The 17,730-nt window shown below is 41.7% G+C and overlaps 1 protein-coding gene across 12 annotated transcripts in view; it reads right to left on the bottom strand.

The window, feature by feature from the left end:
• Elmo1 (engulfment and cell motility 1) overlaps positions 1-17,730 on the bottom strand; it is a 578,859-nt gene that overhangs the window by 162,164 nt on the left and 398,965 nt on the right. The window lies entirely within an intron of this gene.

The raw sequence follows: 17,730 nt of genomic DNA, 5'->3' as shown, positions 1-17,730 counted from the left end.
TTCCGAAAGTGACAGGAATAAGGGGACAAGTGCGTTTGAAGTGAGAGAGAATTTTGAGGGTGATTCATGGCAATGTGTCTTTCAATTATAATACAATTATAAAAATATAAATACCATGTATTTTGATCACACCTTATATATACGGTTATATTAAAGCAGAACTTAAAATCAGTTTTCCTTTAGAAAGCAGTCTCCTAGCTCCTTGCAGCGCTCGCATGTAACTGTTGACCTCCGCTCTGCTACGAAAAAGGTAAACAGCCAGACTGATTCAGGAATATGCCTTCCTTCCAGGCTGCCCCCCCGCCCCAATACTAACAGGGCAGATAGTTACATTCCTATAAATAAAATCTTTGGAACCTTTAAGGAACTGTATGCCCTCAAAGATACAGATGAGACCGGCAACTGGCCTATAAAGAAAGTTCATGATGTCCTGTTCTTACCAGATTCAGAAGGAACAAAACTGTCACAACGTGAGATGTGACTAACTTGCTTTTTGTTTGCTTCTGTAACCTTGCTTACTCACTCCTCCCCCAGTTTCAGGTTGCTAGAAAGACCACCCCTTTGGAAAAATGTAGAAAAACCCAAAAATATTTCTTTGGCACTCAGTCTTTTGGACAAGTTCAGTTGAGTCAAGGTGCACCAATGAAATCCTCCCGGTTCCAATTTGTTCTCTCTTGTCCTTTTGGAATTCTGCAACAATATACAGTGAAAGTATTTCCATTTTAATTGAGTCTCTTTAAATAGTGATTAGGCCTCAAAGGCCAAGGTGCTGAAATTTCAGGCCCTGGAAAGCTAGAAGAGGAGAAAGGGGAAGGGTAGGAGCCGAGTTTTCAGCAGAGACCTCTACCCTTGCTGACAGCCCTGGGGCAGATCAGGTAGATGAACATCAATATAATCAGAGAGCAAATATTCTGGTGCAGACTGCAGGTCCTGTGTCCTTCTCACACCTAAGAGGATGTGCTCTGGCCTGGCCACAAGTTATTCCATGCCACCTTCTTCTATCTTCATCCTTCTTGAAAACAGCGAATTCCAGACCTCTGAACAATCACCAGTTAGTATATGTTGGTACACCTCACCCCTTCTGAAAGGCACAATCAGATCTGAAGGTATGGGAACCCAATTTCTCCCAGACAACCCAAGGGCACAGGATGTGTTATGTTTAGAATGAGGCTGTTCCCCAAAAGTCTCACATGTTCACAGAAGGGGCTTGCACAAGATGACTGGATCACGGGGGCACTGTACTCTTCAGTAGATTATGCCACTGATGAGTTCATAGCTGAGTGTGCTGTTAGGATGTGGGGCCTGGTTGCAAGAGGTGGGTCCACTGGGCTGGTGGTTTGGAAGGATGTGTCTCCCTCCCTAGCTCGTCTTTTCTCACTCTGCTGCCATGAATGCAGCACCTTTCTTCCATCCAGGCCCTTCTACCATGCTGTTTCTGCCTTGGAGCCGGCCAACCATGGACTGAAACCATGAGCCAAAATAAACCTCTCATCCTTTAAGTTGCATGTGTTGGGTATCATGTCCTGATATGCAATGGGAATGTGATTAATACAGGCTGGCTGCAAAGGACACCACCATGCAGGAAGGGTTCCAGAAAACTAGATTTGGATTCAAATCCAGCCATGCCAATCAGAAGCAAGGCCTTTGCTTTTTTGAGGCTGTATTTTCTAAACTAAAATGGAAAGAAACTCTCTTCTGTTTTCTCTCTAGGCTCCAGAGAACATAAAATGACCCAAGTCACAGGAAAGTATGTTGGAAAGAATGAAAGTTAACACAAATATGGAGAGAGGTGGCAGCAATGATGATAAATAGTACACCAGCACGTTGCTTTCTGGAACATGAATTGTTCTGTGACATTTCCCCTCTTGCTAGGCAAGCCTGTCCACATCTCAGCAATGAGAAGCAAGAACACACTAAGTCAATGCACCACAGCCTGTGTCGCTGGCAGAGAGATGCTGGCAAATGTGAAATTTTGACCTGAGACACAAAGCTATTTAGAGAACGTGGGATGTCAACACAGGCGAACTGTTCTGTTTGCTCCCCTGGGCCCAGAGCTGTCAGGCCCAGTTTTCATTGGTACTGAAGCCAGTGAAATTTACAACTGTGCAGAAGCTCCTTGAAATGCTATGGCCACTGGTTATTAACCACATTATCACAGAGTATCATTTTTGGACCTAGTGTGATTATATGTGTACTTTGTGCCCCAGTTAAAATTTTTATGAGATCACTGGAGCTGAGAGAGTCAGAAGAACCTAAGAACCACCAGCCCCACTGGGTAAACCGGGAGGAAAGTAACCTAGTTAATAACAGGCAAGACTTGTCTGGGGCACATTCTGTGCCAAGGGCAACCATGGCATGATGACTGCCACAGCCCAGGCAGCAGGCATCTTGGGCATCCTCATTTATATAGGAGGCAGGTAGAACTTGCAGAAATGAAACCTTCCATCACGGGCTTCTTTTAGATGGCCCCAAGTGAGCATTTGAATGCACAGTTTAGCTGACCCAGCAGCTGGCCTCCTGCCTTCCTTGACATCAAGAGCTCGGGACATTTTCTGATGGCTGCTGTTTTGAAAATTAATTTCTCCACCCACTCTCCTGGATCACCCAGACTCCTCCTTCCACAGAAATCCAGATCACGATCTGCAGTCTGAGGGGACTCCCAGCAAGTGCACAGTAAGCACCTGCTGAGGACACTTGCATGGGGCCACAGCACCAATGCAAGCAGGACCTGCACCTTGGGCTTCAAACAGGCCTGGGTCAGGGCCTTGACTTACCTCTCCATGTGCGATCAAAACATATGGTGAATGTTTCAGTTTTTAAAATATTTGTTAACAGTAAAAGACAAATTGCTAAAAATCTCCTTCAACCCCCATGCCCCGGTCTTCAAATACATTTATCCCATCATTCTTGCTACTTTCTGAAGTAGTTCTTGAAGTCCTCTTTTGTGAGGATCTTTATGCGATGTGATGAAATATGGTGAATGCTGCTGCCAACTGTCATCCAAAGGCAAGGTAGATTTGTGAAGATTTTAAAAAATGATGGTGTGGGGCCGGGGATTTAGCTCAGCGGTTTTGTCACCTGCTGCGCAAGCACAAGGACCCGAGTTTGATCCCCGGTACCAAAAAAAAAAAAAAAAAAAAAAAAAATGATGGTGTGTTCTCATCCACCTTTTTCACTGGATCAGACCTTGTGTGACTTTTGGTTCTTCCTCAAAGTCAAAATGACCATGAAAGGTAAACGTCTCAAATGGACTAAGCACTCTGAGGCAGCCAGGACAACACAACTAAAGACACTCACGAAGAGGACTTCCAGGGAGTGGCAAGGAGGATGGGGTATGTGGGTTCTGTGTTTCTGTGTTTGAAGTGAGGGGGATTCATGGCAAAGTGTCTTTTACTGTAGTAATTTAAAAAATTTTTTTTAAAGAATTCACTATTTTTTTAATTTTACTTCATACATTCACTTCTTATAACAAGCACATGGGAGGTGCTACTAATTTCTTCTTATTTCAAAATCAGAAACAGGAGACTCACAAAGGGTAGGTGACTTGTTTGAGATCGCATGGGTAACAAGAATTAGTGCCGGACTCAGAACTCAGGTCAGTGTGGTTGCAAAGACCATCCTTGTGTTGCTGAGCTATACCTGCTCATTCTGTTCTCTGATAACTCTGCCTCCTATTGCAGTTCCCCAAAAGAAATTGAAAGTAATACCTCTTCTGCCCATCAATGGGATTAATGAAGTAAAATCATACAGGGGTATGACATTACGTGTTAATGCTAAAAGTATACTTTCAGGCTGGGATTCCTCTATTTTCGTACTGCTCCTTGTGGCCCCCATGAAGTCAGACTCAAATCGCCAGCGTTGCCACCCACTCCCAGACTTCTTTCTCCAGGCTTGGGCCCAGCTGCACTCTTGCCAACTATCTTGGGTCCCCAAGAAATAGTCTCCCTGGCTCCTGGCACCTACTGACCTCTCCTGTCTTCATTGAGATGGTCCCAGCTTCTGAAACACAGCAAATTTTCCATGGGGAGTCAGTCACTGGGGAAGGGTCTCACTGGATGGATTTATTTATGTTTTTCAAGAAACTCACTAGTTGGGTTCAGTGTTAACAGAATTCCAATTTCGTGTATGTGCTGCCGATGCAAGCACCAGAATTCCAATTTTGTTCATGACAACAATGTGCCCAGCTAAAAAAAAATAGATTCATTTATAAAAGTAGTCATAGGATGGAAAACCAATGATAGAAAAGTAGAATTTCCTGAATGGAGCTTTCAGAGAAGACCTTTAAAAGGGTGAAGATTTGGTTGGGTTGCTCCCTTCTGCCTCCATCTTCCTATGTCAACTTCTTCATATTTGGAACATAGGAGAGATGACTGGAGCTCCTACAGTCACTTTGTCAGCATAAAATGAGGGCTACAAGTTAGACAGTTGGAAGGACCTCCTACTAATGACTTCGTAATGACCACACTAACCTGCAATGTCTTCCTTTGGAATTTTTCATATATGCTGTGCCTAAATCACTGTTTTAGGTTATTTATTATTCTTAGACATATGTAATTATTAACATGGAAAATACAAACTCAAGCAAGCACACAGACACTAGCTTAAAAAACACACACCCGAGATTACCAGAGGCCACGAAAGAAGGAGAAATGAAGAGTCAGGAAGTACAATGCCTACCTGAATGCAAATATCAAATCTGATGATCCCTACTATGCCACATATCCTTCAATAATGAAACTCCCAAACCTGCTTCATTATCTGTGAAACCACATCCATTTGCAAGCATCAAACTGGATTATTTATAAGTGTGTAGAAAAATGCCCAGCATAGACTATGGCTTTAGTAAACAGTGGCTGTTACTACTTTCATCCTCACCAGTACCACATTATACAGCTTCTTACAGACTCCAACAATTTTAGCACAGGAGAAAGAGAAGAGGAACAGAGTGAGTACACTTTGAGATCCAGTAGTTATGAAGGGGGTGGAGTCACCAGTCATTCTGGTTGATTGTATAAAAACCTAGGAAAGTATTCAGATCTGAAATCTGAAATTCCACACACCGAGGGTACATTATGCTGCGCACTCTTCTAAAAGCCTTTCCTGTTTGAGGTCTCTGAATTCACAGTGACAACAAAGGCACTGTCAGTATCCATATTTTACAGATGAGAAGATGGAACGGTAGTGAAATTAAGTAGCCTGCAGTGGCAGAGCTTGGAATCAAACCCAGAATTCTCCAGAGCCAGTGTTTCTACCTCCCTGGAAAGACCTGGGCTTATCTTCATCAGATGCACCTTTAGTTCCAATGCTTCTTGGTGAGAAATGCAGAAACAACAAAATGCAGGCAATCTCAACCTTGCCGTGCTACATAGAAATAATGAAAAGAATTTTATGCAGATGGGATTTATGAATTCTAATACGGTTTCTCTAAATCTTACAAAGTGCAGATATTTAGCAGGAAGGACTGGTCCAGGTAATTTGATCCATCTGTAGGTAAGAACTGTCAGAAAGGTAAAGGGCTTGCCTAAGAGTTCGTGATGGTAGAAGGTCACAAAGATGCTAAAGGTAGACTGCTGAGGTTCAAAGCGCACCTCTACCACCTACCAGCTGAGTCACTTTGGCAAACAAATTTATCTCTCTGTGCCTCAGTTTTCTCAACTGAAAACTGGGGACAATAGTGCAAAGGATGCCCCACTGTGAGGATGGGAATAATATCACTACAAGAGTAGGCTCAATGCAAGTTTGGCCTAGGAGGATTACCAAGTTCAGTTACCAAGTGGACTTTGCCTTTGGCTATCCTTTTATAAATGTGAGCTTGGGTCAGATTACAGGGATGGACTAAAGAATAGGGTCCTCAATTCAGAGGTTTAAAATAAAAGCAAACAAAGATAAGGAGTGTGAAGTTTATTACTACTTTGTAAAGAAAACAACAACTATTATGAGGGGGAAAAAGAACTGAATTAGCAGGCAAGGATTTTATAAATGAAATTTAGAGCGAAGTTTTCAATGAGACAAAAATAGTAAGACATTTTAAAAACCAAATTGTTTTTAAGCACACTATTTTTAACACAATGGGACTCTGCTTCATAAAAAAGAATTCAATTCACTCGTCTTTTAAGTCTGGAATATAAAGATATTTTCAGAGTTGAAGGTGGAATGGATTCTATTAATTTGTTGACATCTAATTAACTTATAAGTAGGCCAGCTTTGAAAGCAATCATAACCTACATATGTAGTTTTTAAAAATAAAAATAAGAGTATGGTATACTTATATAGCATTTTGTTTGTTGTATTGGTCCATTTTCTATTGCTCTAATAAAAGGCCTAAGGCTGGGTGCTTTATGAAGAAAAGAGATTTAGTTATTTCACCATTTAGCATCTGCTGGGTCTAGTGAAAGCCTTTGGCTACACCACAACATGGCAGATGGCATAATTATGGTCATGCAGGCAAGACAGAAAGTAGAACAATATGCAGGGATCAGGTTTACTCTCTTATAACAGCTTGTTGTCTTCAGAGTCCACACCAAGAGTGCAGCATTAATCTTTTCCAAGGTCATGTCCTCACGACCTAACTATCACCACTTAAAGGTTTCACCACTTACTAGTCTACATCAGGGACCAACACTGTAGCACAAGAACTTTGGGGTGCAGTCTACATCCAAACTGTAGCACCAATCAAAGTCAGTTTGTTCTTATTTTGCATTCGCTTGTGAGGTAAGGCAGCTGGAGTCATGAGGGTCTCAGAAAACAAGGGGTGATGCAGGGTAGCAATAGCTGCCCTGTGACCTTGAGAAGGTCCTCTCAGCTCCTTGGACTCCAGGCTTCTTACTTATAGAAGATAGGCCGATTTCTAAGGTTTCTATTAATTCTAAAATTCCAGCTGTCTACATATATACACATACATCAGATCATGCATTTTTCACTTTCTAATATTCATACAAAATTATAGAATTTGGAGACTGTGCTTGCACTGGAGTTTAGTTCCTTAATTATTACTTTCTTTTTGACAGGATGGCTACATGTTTCATTGAGGGGCTAAGGTATGGGAATGGCATTGGATAGGCCTAGCAAATAACTGATGAGCTAGTATTTACCCTTCATAAGAAAATTGTTAGTTGTTTTCACATCCTTTCAACCTATTCATACCATCTAATGCAGACCATTATGTAAGAAAATTACTCGACTAAAGATGCAATGACAAATGACACAGGAAAAGACAGACCATTTTTGTTCTTTCAAGGAAATTTTCTAAGAGACATATAATTTTTGAGATGCTGAAACGCTTTCTGTGATCCTGGTCATGCTAAGAGAGACTCTGAACCCATTTACAAATGACTAGGGAGACACAGGTTTTCCAGACACTGGGTAAATTATAATATTTTTACCAAAGCATTATGAGCTATTTCCCTAGCAGTGGTATGTGGAAACAGTGCACCCTGGAACAGAGATATGTAGGCCTAATATATGGGGCGGGCAGTTTGTTATAAAATCGTAACAAGAAATGGTGGATAAGTCGCATATATCCAAGAACAGCTAACACATGAACATTGCCTAAAGAGTCAGAAAATCTGACCAGCTACCCACAGCATGGAAACTCATGATGGTTCTAGGGTCGAAATGGATTATATGATTATGAATTCTCAGATGCAAATGGATATTTATACCTTTGCAGGAAAAAAAAATCATCCTAGCCTCTCTAGAAAAACTTGAGAATTCTATTTTTAGACTTGGTATTCTGTAATGATTTGATTTTGGAGGGTGGTACTATGTGGGAGGATGCTAAAAGTTCAGCACCTTTTGTAAGTAGAAGAGGTGAAAAGAGGAGAGTGCAGGGAAAGAACTCCAAGTTCTCTCAATGCTCACGAGTTGGGGCTCCAAAGAAGCTGCCCTGTCAGCTATTTGGGGATGGACGATCAGAGGCTTTAAACCTTCGCAGCCAATCCCAACTCCTGCAGTCTGGTTTAAAAGAACTCCCGATAGTCTCTTCTATCCTTTACCATGCCTAAAAATAGTGTGAAATCCACACAGCAAAGACACAGTCGCTAAGCCAATGCTTCATTGTTCACTTTCTCTATAGGCATTTTCTTTTCTTTGACATGGAGAGAGGAAAAAGAAAATACTGGCTGGTATTAAGGTTGAAAATCAGACAGATAGCCCCAAAAGACAGCCAATTCAGCCAAAATGACTGAAGTTATATCTCCAGTGTGTGGCAGTGTGTGTTACCAAAAGAGCAGGGATCCCTCAGCCAAAGTTGGTTTGGGTACAAGTCCACAACTCGCTACTTAATATGAATGTGATCTTGACCACTTTACAATTCTGCACCTCTATTCCTCATTTAGATAAAAAGAGGTAACATCCTCTCTCTCATCAAATTGTTGTTAAGATTAAGCACAAGTGTAAAATGATTCATGTATTACCTGACATAAAAGAAGTCCTCAGTAAATGTCAGTTGCTACTGGGTTTCACACCAAAGCAATTATTACAGTACTCAGCCAAAATGTAAATCTGGAGAACTTAATGCTACCAAATGAAAAGACTCATTATAAAACTACAGCAATCACAACGGTATGGTCTTGGCACATGAATGGAAAGACAGGGCAGTGGAAAAAAATAGGGAGACCAGAAAGAGAGGTGAACATGTTGTCACTGGATTTATGACAAAGTGGCAGCACAGTAGGAAGGATTTTTCTAAAACTTGTGCTGTGTCCATTACATCTGCACCTGGAAGAAATGAACTGAGATTACCTACAACACACCTGTTCAAAAATCATGTGCAAGTAGATTATAGTGGAAAGAAAAAACATGACTTAATGCAATGTAAAAGCACATGTGTAAAAACCAAAGTTTCTCTGGTGTGAGAAACTGAAAGTGTAAATAAGGATCAAAATGTATAATATATAATCTGAAATAGGAAGAAAAGGTCCAAAGGGGAAGGGGAAGTGGGAAGGGTAGAGGAAAGGAAAGAAAGGAAAGGAATAAATATGAGAAAAGGAAAAAAATAGAAACAAAGTCTTTGTAAATGGGGAGGGGTGGAGGGGTTGAAGGAGGGGCAGGGGAATGGAGGAAAAAAGAACCAAGATATATAATGTAAAAGTACAAATTCCCAATGATGAATGTCATCATATTGCATACCTAAAATGTACCAATAAACTTAATGAATAAAAAAAGAGAGTACTATGAATGATATTAAGTTGGACAAAACTTTCTTAAATAATAGAAAGTCATTAACTATAAGGAAAAGGTTTTATCAGATTATATTAAACATATGAATTTCTGTTTATCAAAAGATACATAAAAATGGCAACTGCAGAACAGGAAACAAACTTGCAACATCATATGAGAAGTGGTATCCATGGGATCTATAAGTCAGTATGGAAAAGACAGACAAAATAGGAAAATGGGCAAAATGTAATAAGCACTTCATGAAATAGAACATCTAAGTGGCCAAAAAACACAGAAAAGGTGCTTGGCTTTTTTAGTCCTGAGGGAATGCAACTTCAAACAACAATGAGATACATTCAAAGTCCACCAGAATGGCTAAGAAGAAAGGATGAAAAATATTAATTGTTGATTAAAATACAGAACCAGTGGAATCATGTACTGATGATGGGTGTGTAAAATGGTTCAACCACTTTGAGAACTAGTTTAGCAGTGTTTACTAAAGCTAAAACATTTTTACTCTATGCCACAGCTATTCTAGCCAATGATTTAAAGCCAGGAGAAATACATAAGAATGTGTTCTAAATGTTCATGAATGTTCACAGTAATACTGTTACAGTCCTAAACCTGAAACAATCAAAATGTCCACCCAACAGCAGAGTAGGCAAGGAAATTATGGTTTATTCAAAGAGCAGTGTACTTATTATAAAGACATTATTTTAAGTGCTATGCACAATATAAATACGCTGAGATGATATTCATAATAGCATTAATGACTTGAAATAAACATAATGTTAATTAAAAAGAGCCCTACCCCACTTCAAAAGTACAAGGAGTAATAGTATGTGGTCCCACTTATCTAAATCTCAAAACAGGCACAACGTATCTAAGGTAGTGGAAATATGACATTGTTCTTTTGGAAGGAAGAAGCGTTTGGAAGTGGGGTGGAGGTTTCCCTGAAGAACCCATGATGGTTGTATAATACTGTCTGAATAGTAACTGTATGGATGAGTGGTGGCTTGAAAATTCATTGAGCTGTGTTGAGCTCTGAAGATTTGGTCACTTCTGTGACTACAAGTTACACTTTTTAACAAAAGTTAACGTAAAAAATAGACTATGAGTTTTCAGGAGAATGAGAAGGGACAATGACTTTGTAGGTAGGGTAAAATGATTCCAATGGGCATTAGTGCTGTGTTTGCCTTGCCCATCACCATTGGAAACAGACTGGTATTTCAGGTAGCCAGGTTTACTAGCTGGATTAAAAGTCATATAACTTGTCTACACAGCAAATGAGTGCAATCACCTAACTGGTACTGGCTTTTGAGGCTGGACAGATGGCACCTCTCCATTCCTTGAGTACGTGTATGCACTGCCTTTCATGGATGGGGACTCATGGAAAAGTACAGTAGCTGGTGATACAAAGGCTGTAATAGATTTGACTGGTTGTGTATGAATACTAGGAAGAGAGGCAAGTTTCTTTTAAATGACCTTCCTTCCTTCCTTCCTTGTCTCAATGCATGCACATATTTATTCATTTGTCAATTCAACCATGCATCTATGCATCCATCTATCCATGAATCCATCCATCCCACCCATCCAACCATCCATCTAACTACCAAGGTGGTTAAGCATGTGTTTCTGAAAACATTTCTGAGTTTAGATCTTGGCTCTGCCATTTACTTCTGTGTGACCTTGAGTTTGTGACAAATAGAGATGGGTCAAAGGCAAGGCTGAAAAAGCAGGTAGCCATAGGCTCACACAATGCTTTGTAGATCACATTATGGAGTGTGCACTTTTATTTCACCTGCAACAGGAAGCCATCAAGGGGGTATAAACAGAACTGTAATAAAGTGACAAACTCTCTTATATATTTTTACTCTCACTGTTTGTCTCTTTTATAATGGAGTTAAAATTCAGGTAATTTGAGAGCTCTTGTTAATCTGGAATCTAATTAACAGAGGCTTTGGTGTATCAAGGATGAGTTTCCAGTTGGAAACTTCAGCACAAAGCAGCTGGGAGTATTTATTCTGGAGTTAGGGGTCTGGGGCTTAGAAGTCTCCCTCTGAAATTTAACTGAGTGATTTCAATCTGGTCCTTTAATGTTTCTGAGGCTCTCTTGCTATGATAAGAATAAGATAACTTATTAACAATAACAATCTTGTAGAATTGAATGGATATATATTCCATAAAACGTCCAGCACAGCACCTAGACTTGAGTAAGCACTCAATAAATGTTAGTCATTAAAATGTGGAACAGAATATAAATATGATGCACAATTTTTTTCCAAAAAATCTTTGGTTTAACGTTCAACTTGTGATGAAATCTTATGCACTAAACTTTCCATTATGAAGGCACCTAGCTCCCCTGGCAAGTAACAGATCAACACTCCCAAGGTCATTATATGAGATGCTTAACCAAAGGACAAAATATGCAGAAATTTCAATAAATTAATATTTCTGATAAGAGGAGCAGAGTAACCCCTGGGAGCTTGCTTATAATTAAAAAAAGATCTTGCGCATATGATCTTTTGCTACAATCAAGACCTGTAGGCAACAGAACCTGGGTGCCTGACACCTCATCTGTTCATAGAATCATTGTTGCTGGAGCTACTGACAAAGCTAAGAAATAGTTCTTTCTTGGACTGAAGAGAAGAAAAGAAGGGCAGGAAGAAGAACTTGTTGGAAAGAAGTATCAGGTTTGTGGAGTGAGTCAGCAACATGAACAAGAGCATGGAGCACAGTTACGTTGCTTTGCTTGCATTACCTTCCTTGTGGGCATCCTGTTGCTGAGCACAGGGTGAGATGCTGATGAATTCCGTGTCAGTCTGACCGGCTAAGGGGTCAAGGCTGGTCTACACAGAGGAAAAGGTGGATGCAGGAGGCTCTTTCCCTGCCTTATCATCGCCTGCACAGCACCTGAGATCTATGCTCCCCCAGTTCTCAGGACTTCAGCATGGACTGATTTGCCCCACCCAACCCCTGAGTCTCTAGCTTGCAGATAGCACATGCTGGGACTTCTCAGCTTCCATAGTCCTGTGACATAATTCCTCGTAACCAACCTCCTATGTATATACATATTTATGAATATGTATATGAGATCTACTGTGAGGAATTCCATATAGCCTATTGGTTTTCTTTCTTTGGAGAAGACTGACTAAAACAGGAAGGTATGGTGGAAGATTAAGAAAGTTCTAGTTGTGTGGTAAAGGTTCAATGCAGGCAAAGGACAGCATATTCAGAAGTGATCTCTGCATGGGCTTGTTATCACTTTCTTTAAGAAGAAAGTTAGTCTGAGAAGTGGTACCGTAAGAGGCTGTCCCAAGGTGCATTTAGCATGGGCCTTCAAGTGCTGAGCTGGGATGGAGGCAGATCTACAAGCAGCTAGGATATGCCTTGCTGAAGACTGTGTGCTGGCCGGGGCCATCATGAGACCTTGGGTTACACCACGCGTTAGCTGGGTCTATGGAGCTGTCGGAAATAGGCTAAAAATAAATAATCCTGAATAGACGGGGTGAAAGCTTAAGGGAGGAGCATATACCAAGGCTTGTTCAAAGCACATGTGTTTTCTCGTTTCCGGTGTTCTACAAATGTCTCTCCATGAGTTCATAACCTTACAGCGATCACTTGCAGGTGTCATGATAAATGCAAATACTTTGGCAAGGCAGTCACCTCCATGTGACCTCCTCCACGCCACCGGTTCTAACTTTCTCTTACCTGCAAGGGAACCCTCACGTCAATCATGGCTTCTGCCTCCTTTGCAGATAAGCCGGCCCGTTCGGTCATCACACACAGCTCTGGCTTCCCTCCTCACAGGGTGCTGAGCTGTCTTCTGAGGCCCAGCCCCTTGTGAAAGGCCTTTTACCCCTGAAGCTTGGCAGGGCTTCCTCTTCCTTTGCTTCCACAGTCCTCTGCTTCTTTCATCTTTTGCACCTGTCGGGACCTCTCTACTCTCCCAGGTGAAGAGCAAGGAGAAACTGGGCCCTGACATGGCTGAGTCTGAATCCTTCCTGGTCCTCGCTCAGCCAGCCTTCCAGAAGCACAGACTGTCCATCCTTTCTCAGTTTCCTACTCTTCAAGCCTCCACCCCCGCACTTGCCTTCTCTCTGGTTTTCTCTGTGTCTTGCTCCATACACAGGACAGAAGAGTCGCTGAATTCTCACAAGGGGCCAACCTAGATCTGTTGCCTTGAAGTAAGCCACCCTTCAGCGGGAGCGATGAGTTACACAAGTTCCACAAAATCATCGGGTGTGGCGGCACACACCTGTAATCACAGCACTCTGGGAGGCTGAGGCAGAAGGATGGCAAAGTTCACGTGAACCTGGGCAACTTGGCAGCTTAGGGAGACCTTGTCTCAAAATAAAATACGGAAAAGGACTGGGGATGTGGCTCAGGGCAAAGACCCTGGGTTCAATCTCCAGCACTGTCCCCAAAATTTAAAAATCAACAGAAAAGAAAAATAAATCTGTTTCTGAAAGACAAAAATGTAATCCTCCTCTGAGGATCAGTTGACACTCAGTTGACACCTCCCAGTCCTCAGCAAGGGAACTCCCTTTAGCACTGTCACCTGCCAAACTTACCAGGCACCCACTCTGTGTAGGGGCACAGGGCTTAGTGCTCATCCTAGGCTTTTGAGTCTCCCTTGGGTGAACACATGGGCCCAGCATTTGCTCCACAGCATTAACAACGAATTAACCCTGGGTGACAGAATTAAGGGAGATATGGAGGATATTAAAGAAATAATCTATTGACAATCAAGCTTCTGTCAGTGTGGGATTTGAGAGGATAGAGATTTATATCAGTAAACAAAGTCAAATCCCTAACATCTTTGCTTCAAGTGATTCTGTCCAGTCTCTTAGACAAGAAAGGGGAAGGACAGCACTATCAGATGCCCTGGTCACATGGGAGGGTTGACGGGGGACACAGAAGCCCTCTCCATCTGTGGAGAGAGCATCGGGCCTCAGAAGCACATCCTGAAGTACGGTGATAATAATTTAGGAAAAGGTCAGGCTTCATCCAGGCACTTGACTGAGATTTACCAGGAAAAAGGGAAAGCGAAAGGATAAGGCATTAAATATCAAGCTGGCAACAGCTGGCTGCGGAGTCTGAAAAGGACATAATCTGAATAACATGACACTTGAGGCGTCTGCTTCAGCAACGAAGGGGAAAGGGGGGCATTTATTTTAGGGCACTGAAATGACCGTGGGCCAGGAGCTGTCTCCTCCCAGGAACGACATTTATTTTTTCATCTGCATAACAGTCCCACAAGTTTGAGGCAGCTGTGGTCATCCCCCTGTACAAATGAAGAAAGGAGGGCGGGAGAAGGAGTAGCAATCCGAGAACTAGAAGGAGATGCAGCCCAGGGGCACACAACAGTTTGGAGTCAGAGTCCTGGCTGTCCTCCACTCCCTAGGGAACCATTTCCTCCCATGGAAGGAAGTTAATAATTTCTAGGATGCTTATCCGTTGTGATTTAAAATTTAAAAAAAAAATCCCACCTTTCTTCTCTGACTCATGACATGAAGATTTGATCTGGACAACTAAGGATATACAATTCCATTCCCCTCCTCCCAGCACTTGGGGGATTGAACCTACCTAGGGCCTCCTCAACTAGCTACATCCCTAGCCACTCCCACCCCTCTTTAAAACAATTTTGAATCATGATTTTGCTAACTTACTAAGTTGCTCAGGCTGGGCTCAACCTTTACAGTTCTCCTGCTTCAGCCTCCCAGAGTGCTAGGCTTATAGCTCCCATGAGTGCACCACCATGCCCAGCTTGGACAGGTAATTCTTACAGTTGGTAAGCCAGCAATGAATTTTCTAATACATCCATGGCAGATGTATATTCCCACAGAAATGCTGTTTTAATGCTTGAAAAAAATTAATATATAGACTTAGTTTCAGAGATTTTTTATTTGTTCACTGGCGTAATAGATCCATATCTTAAAAAGAAGAAAAAGTATGCACCTCTTTTAATGAAAGGCTAATATCTTAGATTAAGAAAATCAAGCTAATCAGAGTGGTTTATCTTTTGTTATGTAATTATGTAAAGCTTCCGTTCATGGTGCCTTACAATTATTAAATTATTTAATTCTTATAGGATCCCTATGAGACAAGTTTAAGTCTTGTTTCTACTTCACAAGTGAGAAATCTGAGGCACAGAGAGACAAAGTGACTCACCTAGAACACATAGTCAGAGAGGCAGTGCCCGGAAGTATATACAGGAAGCAAACTGCCAGCAGAGGCTGTGCTCTTAACCAAATCGGAGGGCCTGCAGTGTACCTGCCTAAAAGCTTTCTAATGACCAGGTGTTGCTGTTGCTCCTACCGTTATGCAGTGGAAGATGCAAACTTGCCCAGAGTTCACATAACAGGGCCGAGGGTCTCTCTGATCCTGGTGACCGCATACATGTCCATGATTACCCCAGCTTTCTCAGATTTTAGAATCTCTCATCAAAAAGTAGCCAAATTAGCCAGGCGTGGTGGCTTGTGCCTGTAATCCCAGCACTCTGAGAGGCTGAGACAGGAGGATTGCAAGTTTGAGCCCAGTCTGGGCAATTTATGGACTTTTGAGACCTTGTTTCAGAATGAAAACTATTAAACTTTAAAAAAAAAAGGAGGGATTGAGATCTAACTCAGTGTGAAGGTGTTCAATTTGTAGTGCTAGAAAACAAAAGAAAAAAAAGAGGGAGAGAGAGAAAGGGAAAGAAGAAAGGAAGGAAGAAGAAAAAGAAATAGCTAAATTAATTTAATTCCATATATTTTTAAAGGCCACTGGGAGGGATGTTCTAGAAATGTGTGCTTGTAGGAAATCCAGTCTTAAATGGATGGGTAAAGATAATTTTCTAAAAAATCAATTATCTCCTGTCTTCTTAATACTGAATGTCTACTCCTTTTTTTCCCCCCAGTCTTGCTAACTTGTAATGATAATTAACCTTTGCAGTTTCAATAAAGTCCCTGCAAGTCTTGCAGGGGTTGTTACCCAACTGCAGACTTTACCCCCAGCTCAAATGGCCTTAAACCAAGTTCTGCAAAGGCTACTTTGTCCTCCAGCTTCTTGATTGACCTTTCTTTCCCCTTTCTTTTCAAACTCTCATCCAAAAAGAGATCATTTTTCTCTAAGAACACATCCTAATGAGAAAACATGAATAAGGATAAGACTCAAAATAAGACGCTTTTAACCCCAGGAGGAAGACACTGATGAAATTTCTCAGATCTTCCTTCTTCATGAAATAAAAGTTGCTCTCTGACATTTCATTCCCATGTTTTGCACACAGTTCTTATTTTATGTTTTAGTCATTCAATTTTGTGACTGACATTTTGAGACTTTCCTCTTTCCCCCCTGACAAGAGCATTGTGGAACTTTCATTTTTATCAAAACATCTCAATTCTCTAAAAACAGAGGATGTTTTTGCTATTACTCATACTCTCTCACACACGATGCAGAGCATCTTCTATGGCCACCAGCGTGTACACTAGGGCACTCAGTCCAATGCCGTGTTTCTACCTAAGAAAGACATTGTATCTAGGTTGTGAGTCCTCTGTGGATTCCTGATGAACACCTTCCCAGTTATTTGAGAGCCCTTAAGATCTCAGAAGGGAAAAAAATAATGGCCCATTAACACTGGAAAATAAAAACTTAGAAAATTGTTCTTCCCAGTCTCAGAATAATCTTCCCAGATTTGCATGGGTTTCTTATTTTTTCCCTTTGGTTTTTTTTCCCCCAAGGCTGTTCTCATCTTCTCTTTGCTCTCACCCTTCACTCTTGCCCTGGAACTCCTAGAGCGCTGTGACTTCCATGCTCCAGCTGTTCTGTCTTTATTTAGAGCCCAGCTATTTCCCTGAGCTCCAGGCAAGCAATTCCTACCTGGACATGTCCATCTGGATGTCCCAAGTCACTTCCAACTCAAAATGGACAGACTGGAGCTCATCATCTCTAGGGTGGATCCCAGTTCCTGGCCCCAGCTTAGCCTGGGCTGCTTGCCCAGGTTTGCTTCCCTCTCCTTTGCCACTGTTGCTGGCCTGGTCTCAAGGATCATCCAGGACCAGTCTGCAGATAATGACTCTAAAAGCCTCTAAAATGGCCTCTGAGACTCAAAACGGATCTGTTTTCATATAGCTCCCCGTGAGGAGTGCTCACTGAGACCTAACCATAACTACACTTCTCCTCTGCTAAAAATCCCTCAGTGTAATCCTAACACTTAATATCTCTTTATAACGTGTACCCTGCCTACCCCTGAATGAGCCCACTCCAGGGTCAGGTGTTAAAAATGAAATTTCCAGAATGCATTTGTCAGGGGAGAGAAGGAAACAGTTTCAAGGTATTGAGCACAAAATATATTCAGCAAAAACAAAGCCCATGCTTTGCACAGCTCCTGGAGTTGAAGATCTGCTTCTCCCTGTGCCTTCCACACCCTTCCTCATCTCATTGCCCTTCTGCAGGGACTGCACTACAGAGCTTTCCAGACCCAGTGAATTCACCACTGTCTCTAAGGGATCCTCTTTCTCCCACTACCTATAGTCTGATGCTTCTGAGTGTCTCCCTCTCACCCTCTGCCAAGTTTCCAACTCTGCTTTT

Source organism: Heterocephalus glaber, unplaced genomic scaffold, assembly GCF_053883595.1.
Source record: "Heterocephalus glaber isolate CG9 unplaced genomic scaffold, H.glaber_assembly_v1.0 deba00001610, whole genome shotgun sequence".
Lineage (NCBI taxonomy): Eukaryota > Metazoa > Chordata > Mammalia > Rodentia > Bathyergidae > Heterocephalus > Heterocephalus glaber.
This window is presented reverse-complemented; position numbering and strand designations above follow the sequence as displayed.